The sequence below is a fragment of the Strongylocentrotus purpuratus genome, unplaced genomic scaffold (assembly GCF_000002235.5).
Source record: "Strongylocentrotus purpuratus isolate Spur 01 unplaced genomic scaffold, Spur_5.0 spur5_scaffold_13, whole genome shotgun sequence".
Classification (NCBI taxonomy): domain Eukaryota; kingdom Metazoa; phylum Echinodermata; class Echinoidea; order Camarodonta; family Strongylocentrotidae; genus Strongylocentrotus; species Strongylocentrotus purpuratus.
The window spans coordinates 34,997,262-35,010,119 of record NW_022145598.1 but is presented as its reverse complement, the minus strand read 5'-3'; the positions used below and the strand labels follow the sequence as shown (position 1 = coordinate 35,010,119).

Below are 12,858 nucleotides of genomic sequence, written 5' to 3'. Positions count from 1 at the left end.
CACTGGAAACATCAAAATCATCACGAAACTGCGTTTGTTTTAATGACCCCATTAGAAGAAAAAACAAGGAGACATGAGTTGTTCGGCATTATGAAGACTAAAACTCCGTTCATATAAGAATTTCTGTTCATGATGATATACTCTCTAAAAAAAATCGAGAGATCACGGACGTTACTCCTCTGGAGAATGAAAATGTAGTGAAAATAGAGTGAACATTCACTCTTTTCTTCTTAGAGAGCACTCTAAAATCAATCGATTTTCACTCCTAAACAAGTGATCACGGACGTCACTCCCAAGAAAGTGAATTTTCTTTTTTTTAAGAGAGTAAACTGTTTTACCTGCGACTCTTGCAGTAAATGACCAAAACTACAATGGCAAATGCAGTGACCAAGGGAGCAACGATGCACACCAAAACTCTTCTATTCCAATGGAATCGGTCCTCTGAAATAAGATTTAAGAACGATAATTTTTAAAACTAAAATGAAAAGATCAAATTTGCAACCTGCATATCTTTATCGGATTCAATCGAGACTTTACAATGAATATTATTACTTAAGTTTGACTTTAAGGTACGAATATTGAAACACCTATACAATAGCTTTTAAAGATTGAATGTTAGTCGATTTTTGTGTTAAAGGCCCAGGTCTGTCGTTTGACGGGTACACGAGTGTTAAAATAAGAAGGCAAATGTCTGACTACTTTTAGCAAACAATATTATTTTCGATATGAATATATTCAAATTGATGTAAATGATAAATGGGGGAGGAAAATATATGACCGCAACTTTTTTCGAAATATCAACTCATTAACAAGGGCAATTTCAATATCCTAGTGTATGTACCATAGAAACCATGTAGGGATTACGTAATATATCATTGCCATGTCGGTGTCACCGAAGGCTATTAACATTGCCTGGGGTTGATTTTTTTTAAGAGTTGTTGCTATCGTGTTATATAAGACTGATATTCCGACACATTTTTTTTTAATTGATAATAATAATAATAATAATAATAATAATTGATTCTTATTGAGCACTACTACAGACAAACTGATCAGAGCGCTATACAACAGAAAAGAAACATACAAATCATAACAATTAAACAAGGAACAGTAATTAAGATATTATGAACGAACAGAATTTTAGCTACTCAAAATGTACATTATGGATTCAAGATGGAAAGAGTTGGGTTTTAAGTTTCTTTTTGATAGCATATAATTATAGGCGTTGTGTCTTCATAATATTTCTTGTTCGCCTTAAAGGTAAAGACCAGTTATTTTCATGCGATTGCATTGTGAAAGAAACGTTGTGGAATCGTTCAGAAAAGGTTGATCATCTAGCATCTAGCATCTGCAAGGTTCTGGAATCATCAAAATGATAAGAAATTTGGCCCATTCTTCGTAAAGTTACAAGCACGTACACAGAAAGATGTATATGGGACTACCCTATATCTCTCACAGACCATGAGAGAAACAAATTTACCAAATATGAATTAGTAGGCGGTTTCCCGGCAAATTTTTTATCATCATGTATTAGTCAAAACATATTCTTTCACATGATTGGTAATGAGAGCTTCCATTTCATTTTTTGAAATTGGGGCGTTTCCAATACTGGTCTTTACCTTTAATCAATGATAATGTTTCTCAAGGGCTGAAATCGAGAAAAAATGATGATACTAAAAGTATATACACTGCCAAAGAAAAAGAGGGGCATAGCGTGAGTCCAGCAATTTAAGGGGCATTAGAGGGGAAGGGGGTACCTGTCTCAATGGTATATTGAGAGCGTAATCATTTCATTCGGAAGACCAAAGTAATTAAAAATGGCTTTCTTTTACGATTAGAGAATTATTCACCATTTTTGGAATCAAGTTCCCAACCTCCGTCACCATCATCTGCTAGTTTAATTCCACAAGAGCCGTTGTTAACGGAGCAGTTCCAACCTTTCCAACCGGCATCCATAGGAAGATAACAGATACAAAACCGTGTGAGTCCAAAATTATTTTACACCTAGAAATTGGTAAATTATTATACATCTTATGAAAGAGCCTTACACTAAAATGAAGAGCCTTTTATTTAGATACACAATACATTGCAAGTTTTCCTCATAAGTCATTAACAATGCTTAATGTGTAAAGAGACACAATTATTTAATTGCAGCTTGATTTCTTTCTGGTTGTAATTTAAAAAAAAATCATCATGAAGCCAAACCGAAGGACTTGTTATTATTAATTAAACGATATTTCTGACACCCCAGGCGCGTAGCCGGGGGGGGGGGGGGGGGTGACGGTGGTCGCCACTTAAAAAACCACGCCGGTGTGACCGCGTAGATTGTAACCCGCACCGATCGTCCGACTATTAGAGATCGATCGAGAGCGGACGATCGGTGCGGATTTTATCCGCGCAGAATGTCCGTGTCGGACATTCCGTGCGCGCCTCAAATGTCTGACGGACAATCTGTGCTGAAGAGGTCTCGCACCAATAGTCCTCCTGCCGCACCGAATGTCCGTACGCTAGTCCACACGTATACATAGTCAAAACAAACAGGGATGTACTCTCATATCCCTGATACAAGTATAATTATACTTAATGAATGAAACGACTGGATAACCCATATTCAGCTTAACCAGCTAGCTAGGGATGAAACTACAGGCAGTGGCGGATCTAGTAGGGGGGATGGGGGGGGGGGGGGGGGTGGTGCAAATTGTTAAAATTTCGAGGGCCAAAAAAAAAAAGGTGCTCACTACCCCCCCCCCCCCAAGATCGCGGAGAAAGGCCTTTGCCTCTGCCCCCCAGACCAACCCCCCCCCCCCCATTCTCGCCAAAAAAAAAAAGAGAGAAAGGAAATTAGGGAAAGAGGGGAGCTAAAATGGAACACAAAAGAGGTAGAAAAAAGAAAAGGGTGAAAAGAAGCAGAGATCAGTTGCGATTAATCCCATCAACATCGTGTGGATCGGGAGAGGGGGCGAAAGGCCCCTGCCTCCCTCAACAAACTTAAATGAGAGAGGGTGAGAGAAGTATGGGGGGGGGGGGGAAGAGGAAGAAGAAAGGTAGGGGAGATCAGTTACAATTTTTCTTTAAAGCAAAAAAGCCAGATATTAAAAGTTAATCATTTTTTCCAATTTTGGTGTGATAAAATAATTATTGTTGGTGTTGTTGATGTATTGGAAAGGGTTCCAAAGCACAATATGTCAATGGATTCCTCAAAAAAAGGGGAAAAAAGGGGCCTAGAGTGAGGGAGAGCAGTGCAGGAAAAAACTGTTAGGGAGCCCCTTTGGGGGGGGGGGGGCCCAGGCGCAGATCTAGGATTTGTTAGGGGGGCCCAATTTGAAATTATTCTAGCCAAATATTGGTACGTAATGTTGACACCGGCAGTGGCGAAATGAGCAAAAACGTTTGGGGGGGGGGGGGGTAGAAGAAAAAAACCCGCACCACCCACTTTTTATCCAGGCCTCGCTGAACGTTTCTCTAAGTAGGTTGGGGGAGTGGTATTTACGATAAGGCAGAGCGTAGCGTTTATTGGCGTGGGGTCTAGGGCCTTTTGGCCCCTCTGAACTACAACTTGTTGGCGGCAAAAATGCAACTGATATCCCGCTTCTTTCTTTTCTTCTTCCGTTTTTACCTCCCTTTATCTCTTCTTTCCTTTTTCTTTCCCTTTTCATCATTCTCTCTTATTTTGTAATGGGGGGGGGGGGTGACAGCTGGGATCCAAGACCCTTTCGGCCCTTGATCTGCTTCTTCCCCCCCCCCCTTTTTTTCCTTCTTCTTCCTCTTCCTCTTCTTTCTTTCCCTTTCTGTCCTCTTTCCCTTTCCCTTCTTTTCCTTCTCTCTCTCTCTTTTTTTTACGGGGGGGGGGGGGGGGGGCAAGGCCCTCCCGGCGCCCTGGATCCGCGTCTGCCTTTAGGGGGTATAGCTGCGCCTGCCCTCAGCTAGCTGAAAGTGTTAACAAATAAAAGCACAGTGTTAACAACTAAAAGTGAACCAGGTAATCGCAGTGAGGCAAAGTGGTCTTGTGGATAAGCAACCGCCTAGTAAGTGGAAGGTATCGGGTTCGATCCCGAGCTAGTGTATTTTGTTTTAAAGCCCAAAAGCCAGATATTAAAAGTTAATCATTTTTCCAAGTTTGGTGTAATAAAATAATTATTGTTGGTGTTGTTGATTGTTGATGTATGGGAAAGGGTTCCAATGCACAATATGACAATAGATTCCTCAAAAAAGCTTGAAAAGGGGCCTATGGTGAAGGGGGAGCAGCTGAGTGTAGGAAAAAGCTGTTAGGGAGCCCCTTTGGGGGGTCTTTTTTTTGGGGGGGGGTCTTTTTTTTTTTCTTTCTTGCTAGCTGGCGGCCGTCAGCGTAGCCGGTGGCCGGTAGCGTTAGCCCCAAAGCTATGTCCAATTTTTAAACTACATTCAAGAGTCCCTTATTGCCAGGTTAAACAAGTTTTTTACATTTTCAGTACTACTTTCTTCCTTTTATTCACTCTGTACACTCCCATGCTTTCCTTTTCCAGTCTGTAAACAACTTACAACATAAATTCAATGATGGGCAAGGTTTTACTTCTCATATGAAAGCGCCCAAACTTCGCGAGGTGAAACAAAGGGTCTTTCAATTCAAGTCTATTCAAGCCCAATATGGGCTAACAACTGGCCTGCATACCCGAGCAGAATCATTTTGTGCTCGACAAAGACACACAGCCTTGGGTAAAGAGGTCCAATATTATTAATTTTTTTTAGTTATATTTTTTCATTGACAGTATACTATTAAATATCAGGCATATTGGATGCTCTGTTTCAAATACAGTCCAGATTGCGCGCAATGAATTATCTCATGCTTCTTGTCCAAAAACCATATCTAACTGGTTTTTAAAACGGTATCATTTTAATTTCCATTTCCCAGCATTATTTTGAACTGTCTTGAACTGAAGTTGTTTTCCTTTCTTATATTTCGATACCATTACGTCATCAAAATAATGCAGTCATTGTTGCAATGTCAGGAATGCTATTATTACCTCTCATGTAATCCTCGCAATTGACAAAAATATTCCGTCAATGAAGGGAGGGTCGGGTTTTTTTCTTCAATTCATTAATTGATGCCATGTCAGAAAGAGCTGAATAATGTGTTACATAACTATTCAAACATTGCAGGTGCAAGCTATTGAACACGGAATCGAATAGCCAAGCTTCCCTATTCATTGGTGCCCTGTTATAGAATTCGTAGCATATCCTAAATGGAATAGATCCGTGTTCTGTTCATTATGCTATGTCAGGGCAGTGGCCTATTGTCATATCACTGGAAGTTTAAGTCAGCAGTTTGCAAAATAAATGAAAATAACATAAAACCTCACTATTATATTAGAAATATCAGTAACTGAAAGAAAACATTTACGGGCAATCTTGACAACATCGGACTGCAAAAAATATGAATAATTATGCATCCCGAAATCGTTGAATCAGTAAATCAACATATTAAAGTCATTAACATGCAGAAAGTGCTATAAGACCAAGAAGCGAACCAGTTAGTAGCATTGAGGCAAAGTGGTCTTGTCGATAAGACTGATCGCTTCACAATGCAATGTATGTATGTACTCGGGTTCGACTCCCAGCTTCTTCTTTATACCTCATGTTATTATTTTTTTCTTTACCCCATGATATTGACGTGTCCATCTCCTTTTTAAAGGGGACACCCCCCCCCCCACCTCCTCAACAAAGGAGAAAATAACATTTGATACTCTTTTCTTTAACAAGCGACTCTCTGAATTAGTTAGAATACCTCTTCTGCTACATCTACAACAACAAGTATCAATATGAAAAAATACATGGAGATTACCACTGTGACACATTGGTCTAGTGGATAGGCAAACGCCTGGCAACTGGAAGGTATCGGGTTCGACTCCCAGCTAGTGCTTTTTTTTGGTATAAATCTTTGAAAACTGATGTTAAACCCATTTTTATCTCACTCAAAGAGTGATAAAATAATTATTGTTGGTAATGTTGATGTATGGGAAAGGGTTCCAAATCTCAAAATGTCAATGGATTCCTCAAAAAAAATTGAAAAAAGGGCCTATGGTGAGGGGGAGCAGCTGAGTGTAGGAAAAACTGTAAAGGAGCCCCTTTGGGGGTCTTTTTTTGGGGGGGGGGGGTCTTTTTTTTTTCTTTTTTTTGACGCGGTCGTCAGCTAGCTGGCGGTCGTCAGCGTAGCCGGCGGCCGGTAGCGTTAGCCCCAAAGCTATGTCCAATTTTTAAACTACATTCAAGAGTCCCTTATTGCCAGGTTAAACAAGTTTTTTACATTTTCAGTACTACTTTCTTCCTTTTATTCACTCTGTACACTCCCATGCTATCCTTTTCCAGTCTGTAAACAACTTTACAACATGAATTCAATGATGGGCAAGGTTTTACTTCTCATATGAAAGCGCCCAAACTTCGCGAGGTGAAACAAAGGGTCTTTCAATTCAAGTCTATTCAAGCCCAATATGGGCTAACAACTGGCCTGCATACCCGAGCAGAATCATTTTGTGCTCGACAAAGACACACAGCCTTGGGTAAAGAGGTCCAATATTATTAATTTTTTTTAGTTATATTTTTTCATTGACAGTATACTATTAAATATCAGGCATATTGGATGCTCTGTTTCAAATACAGTCCAGATTGCGCGCAATGAATTATATCATGCTTCTTGTCCAAAAACCATATCTAACTGGTTTTTAAAACGGTATCATTTTAATTTCCATTTCCCAGCATTATTTTGAACTGTCTTGAACTGAAGTTGTTTTCCTTTCTTATATTTCGATACCATTACGTCATCTTTCATACGCCTCCCCGGCATGCACCTCGAGCATTGTATACGTTTCTGTAGATCAATGTAAAGCGCTTAGAAAGCAATGTACCATACTTGGAACACAAGCCACCTCCAATCTCATATAGTGTAGTTGACGCAAATTAGGCTCCGTCTCATTTCATCTCTATCGGAGCTTCTGATACCGATTATGTCGAATTATGATGTTTGGTTATTTTGGCACATCTGCTCCTACTTCTATAATATCAAGTTTTGGTTATATGCCAGGCTTATGTTTAGGAATGTCACTAGACGTGAAAAACTAAATGAGAGAGAGAGAGAGAGGGGGGGGGGGGGGGGGGAGGGGGCGAGTTAGAGCGCGAGAGCATTATCACAATCTTTATTCCTAGATCGTGTAAGGGATTTCCTGACTACTTGCATATTTTGTAATGTTACTCATTTTTACATAAAGTTTTCACAATCTTTACTCTTTACCAATATATCAGATATAATCTTTATTATAAAGTACCGAAATGTCACGTCATACTGGCCAAGTTATCAAGGTTGCTGGTTCCAAACAATCTTGTTCTAAACAATAGTGTGATGATCACACAAGCCCCATACCTAGTATGTTTCATTTTTAAGAACTTCAGTTAGTGATCTCGCTCATTAATTATTAACTCCATAATATCTCCTAGCATGATTTTATTTAAAATTGCCTAGCACCCCTCCATTGAGCCTTAGAGATATTAGCTCCATCTATCTCCTAGCATGATTTCATTTAAACTTGCACTAACTACACCCAGCCTAGCACCCTCTCGATCTAGCCTAGCACCCCTTCCATTGAGACTTAGAGATATTAGCTCCATCTATCCCCTAGCATGATTTCATTTAAACTTGCACTAACTACATCCAGCCTAGCACCCTCTCCATCTAGCCTAGCACCCCCTCCATTGAGCCTTAGAAATATTAACTCCATTTCCTAGCTAGTTTGCCATTAATGCTACACTGTAAAAAAATAATAGTCGAAATAACTCAATAAAATTGAGGAAAAGAATTGCCTTATTTTTATTAAGTAAATATTACCTACGGCATCTTAAGTAGAATTTACTTATTTTGCTGAATAAATTTTTACTCAGTTAAATCGAGTTACATTAACGTAAATAATTTAAGTATTGTAATCATTTTGGATAATTAAAAAAAAGCTATGATAGGATTACATATTGCACGATTTGGTACCCATCTAATCTAGCAAGTAACATCCACTAATCATTCACTACTTCTATTTAAGATTAATCACTAATCACTAACACTACTTCTATAATTATAAGATTTAATCGTATATATATATATATATCTACCACCATCACAAACTATTACATACGCTTCAATTCGACACATATTGAAAGGCTCCAAATTTTTGACAATTTCCTGAAATATCAAGTTTTGATTTGTTTTGAACTGGGTAACAATTAAAAATTGTCTTGTCTTTGCTTAGCCATGTTAAATGAATTAGTAAATGTTTTAAAGTCCTTAAATTTTCATTCAACCACAAAAAAAGAATTGTTTTATTTAAAAAAGAGTTTAATTTGGTCTTAATGAATATTCATAAATTATGTAAATATTTCTATTACGCACTGCATCGGTCCTTACTTTAAAAAGATAAGAATAATCAACATAAATTGTTTGAGTAATACGTATAATTTCTGATTTTGAGTTAAAATTACTAAATTAATACAAGCTGAAATTACTTAAAGTTCTTATGTATTTGATTTTACTTAAATATTCCACGTATGTTCTACTAAATTGAAAGTTTGAGTTAGCAAGACTTAAATTTAGTGCGTAAGTGGCAAAACTAATGTTTTCAAGTAAATTCTACATGGAAAAAATACGTAAAAATTACCAATGAACAAATTCTTTTTTACAGTGTAGTTTTCAAAACTAATTTATGTATAATACTGTTACTTTCAAGTTGCCTTTGATACCAGGTAAGGAAGTAATGTTCGATAATGTCAAAGTCTTCTGCGTCCCAGAAAAAAACCCTGAGAATTATCGATGTTTTATCATAACTTAATCAGGGGGAGGTGGTGGTGAGCACTAATTTGTACGGGTGTAGCTACGATGTTGACTAAGTTAACGAAATAAATCTTAATATATTCATGTTGTCGTGGAAAATGACCAATTGCCCATATCGCAAGTAGGCCTACTATACAGTGCGTCCCAGAAAAAACGAAACCGAGAATTAATCACAGTTATAATTAATAAATGACATATATTTGTAAAGCATAGATCCTCCTCTTTCATTTGATGTAACTCATATGATGCATATTTCACGCACGAGTGATTAAAACAAATTGAAGAGAGGGTACCAAAAAGTCATTTGGCGGGCGTTATCTGAATTTCAAAGAGAAAATCACATTTCTAGAAAGTTTATTTTCTGCCCTTTCATACGACACCTCAATCAGGAATAACAAAGTTCTGTTTGTTTAAATTAATGCTTGCATTTCCATAATTTGATGAAACGAATTGGTTTTTAATGGTTGCCTGCCATAGCAACGAGCAGACTTGACAAAAGACTTAACTCCGTTTCGTTGACAATCAGCCATGCACAAAGAGGACGAAAGAGCCCCCAGAAGCTTAGGGATTTTGGGCATTAAATTTCCATCAGATTAGCATCCAGTGGACCGCCTTAGGGCAAGCGAATCACTTAAAGAGCGCGCGTGGGGGAGGGGATGGGTGAAAGGCCAAGCGCGGTAACTTAGAAGTTTCATTAAATTATTTTCAAAAGAAGACGATTTGTTGTACCGTTCTCGACTCTTGGTGATGATGGTGATGATTGGTTGATTTAAACGACAATATAGTTATCACATGAATGATGCATATTTCTGAAGATATCCTTTTTTTTAAAAATCGAAATCTTGTATAACAATGAATCAAATATAATTTTTTTCAAATTCAAACAAGGATTAAGACCCTAGAACGAATCGTCTTCGCTCTCTAACAATTTAATGAATCGTCAAAGCTTCCGCGTTTCGCAAAAGGAGGGGAACTCCCCCCTCCGCATCCCCCCCCCCCCCCCCCCCTAGGCAGCGCACGAGTAAGAGTAAATTTTCTAGGCCTACTAAATATCTCCCTATATACCTCATTTGAAAAATCTGAAAATCCCCGTCCATCGTGAATCTTCAAAATAAATAAATGGTGTAGCTTTTTTATAAAATATTTATAAAAACCTTCCTCGATAACAAATCTCTGAGGAGCCCCACAGTACAACTAACCCGCATGAAAATATCATAATCTTTTACATCCACTAAAGTAGAGGTATCCCTTTTTTTTGCTTTTCAAAACAGCTTCCCCAATATTCGATACATCAACAATTTTGTTACCTTTTAACCCTAAATGTTAAAAATGACATATTGACTGAATTCCAAATATTATTAGAAATAAATTGGTTATTTCTTTTCTTCAAAATTACTACAACCTTATAACTCTTCCCATGCTTTTATCATGTCTAAATAGAACCTAGATACTTTGAAACTGAATAACTTACAGCCATAGTTACACAAGGAAAAAAAATCTACCTCCTACCATCTTGAAGCAGAAATCAAAGTGTAGCTTCCATCTCATTGAATTTTCTCCGTACAATAGTCTTTTACACATTACACGTTGGTTTTTACAAACGAGTCAAAATTAGTCATTCGTAATCCCTTTTCATTACACGTTGGTTTTTACAAACGAGTCGAAATTAGTCATTCGTAGTCCCCCTTCATTACACGTTGGTTTTTTACAAACGAGTCAAAATTAGTCATTCGTAATCCCCCTTCACTACACGTTGGTTTTTTTTTTTACAAACGAGTCAAAATTAGTCATTCGTAATCCCCCTTCATTATAACCTTGATACAATATTAATCTCTTAATTCGATCTTTCCCATTCCAAATAAATTAAAAACCTATTTTCTGTATTTCCGATATGACCCACTTTGGAGCCACTAGTAAAGCAAAAACGTAATTTAATACATACACGCCCCCTTCACCCCTTGCCCAAACACACACTCACAAAACAAAAAACAATGCCATACAATTTATGTCTCGATCTCCCTCCCATACACCCAAACCCAAACGGACACACACCCTTTCTCTCTAGTTCTCTTTCCCCTTCCTTCTCTCGTCTTTCTCCCTCTCACAAACTCTCACACACGCACACACAAAAAACACACACACACACATCCGTACAAACACATACAAGCGCGCACAAAATCAGTGTTCGTTGATATTTGATATTTGATACGTGTAGCATGATTATTTTGTTAGGGATGTTATTTGGATCTGCAATGACCGAATTAATACCCGAATCCCAATTGTTTTATTCAACCGTCACATTAGCAACTTTGGCTCAAGACGATTTTTATACTCTCGCAAACCATGCCTCCTTTTCATCCATGCGTGAATCCCACACAAAAATGGTACTAAATGATTCGGGATGCACTCTTTCATAAGATGTATAATAATTTACTGTTCATAGATTATTTTTTAAATAATTAGCAATTTTCTACAGTGTAAATACTTCTTTGTATTCTTGGTAATGTATGTGACAACAAAATGATAACCAAATACCTTGCACTCACTTGGAATAGACTCTTGAGCATCGGTTGCATAGAAAAGGAGCATACATATCGAAAATGAAACAATATTCAACTTAGGCTTTCCGGTTTTCTTTGTAATTTAGAACAACTCTTTAATCCGAAGGCTAGCATTGTCCTCATCAGAAATACATGTAAATCCAAAGAAATCCGTTCACCTTACCCGAACAAAGTTGCTCCAGAATAACGTTTAAAACAATATCCAGTACTATTATGAACTAGAAAACTAAATGGGTTCTCTTTTTTTCACACAATAAATTATAGAACTTGATTTCAGTTTTGCTTTCGTGATAAATCATAATTATGGTATAGGCCTGTTATTTGTAAATACTTGTATCACACCATTTCTGTTTTCAAAATAAATGATTTAGAAGACACAGAGAGCATTATTGATGTGACAATTAGAGTTTCAGTTTTGCCCTATTTGATTAAGTTCGAACTTAATAACAATTAGTATAAGGAAAAAGTCAGGAATATTAATTACTGAATGAGGGGAATACCATAATTAAGTAACACTTGTAAACTCTTCACAATAACGTTAGTGTACCAGTCACCTGATGAGGTATAATTTGTGTGCAGCTAGAATGTATCAGATCGCCGACAAAAATGACATCACATGACATTATATAGGTTAGTGAATAAGGAGTATGAAAAAAAGTAGAACAACGTACGGGCCAATACATCACCGGACAATGCATGGTTTGATTACAGTGTCTCTGTCTAAATCCCCTAGGTACATGTTTTTCAGTCACGTATCAGGACAATTACCCCTTGGACAATCATCCCCGGCCAATTAACAACGGGACATCCCCCAAAGAATTACCTTTCGGTAAATTAACCCCCCGGTAAATCCCCCCGGTAAATTCCCCCCGGTAAATTACCCCCCGGTAAATTACCCACCTGGAAACTACTCCCAAGGACATTATTAAAGTGAAGGCTACCTTGATAATAAGTTTGTTTCAAATTTTTCGGCGGGTAATTGTCGTCGGGGGGGGGGGGGGTAATCTGTATCTGTCACCAATCTGGTTGTCGCGTACGTAGGGTTAGGGTCAAACGCCAAACATGCCTAAATTTTGAGGTGGGCTTCAAAATGATTTTCCAAGGTGGGAATAAGGGGGTAGTTGTCCTCGGGCCCGGGATAATTGCCCTCGGGGAGTGGTGTGATCGTCCGAGGAGCTAATTTTAAGGGGGTAATTGTCTTCGTGTGTTAATTTTCCTTGGGGATTGTCCTGGGGGGCCGGGGGTAATTCTTGGGGGAATTGTCCCGTTGGTAATAGGCTGGGGATGATTGTCCAGGGGGTAATTTTCCTAGAACCTCCAGTGGCACCACCCTATGTACTTATACTAATAGCTAGTCCTCTTTAATAATAATGATGATGATGATAATAATAATGATAATAATAAATAACAATAATAACAATAATAAAAGAAAATATCAATAATTTTTCCGACTTC

The 12,858-nt window shown here is 37.9% G+C and overlaps 1 long non-coding RNA gene across 1 annotated transcript; it reads right to left on the bottom strand.

Annotated features, from left to right (window-relative positions):
* Nucleotides 1–354: 354 nt before the first annotated feature.
* Nucleotides 355–11,464, bottom strand: LOC115923341. The gene is made up of 3 exons (XR_004063868.1): nt 11,389–11,464; nt 1,851–1,937; nt 355–441 (listed from the first exon to the last, which is right to left on the bottom strand). It is a non-coding gene; the product is annotated as an uncharacterized LOC115923341 (long non-coding RNA).
* Nucleotides 11,465–12,858: the final 1,394 nt, after the last annotated feature.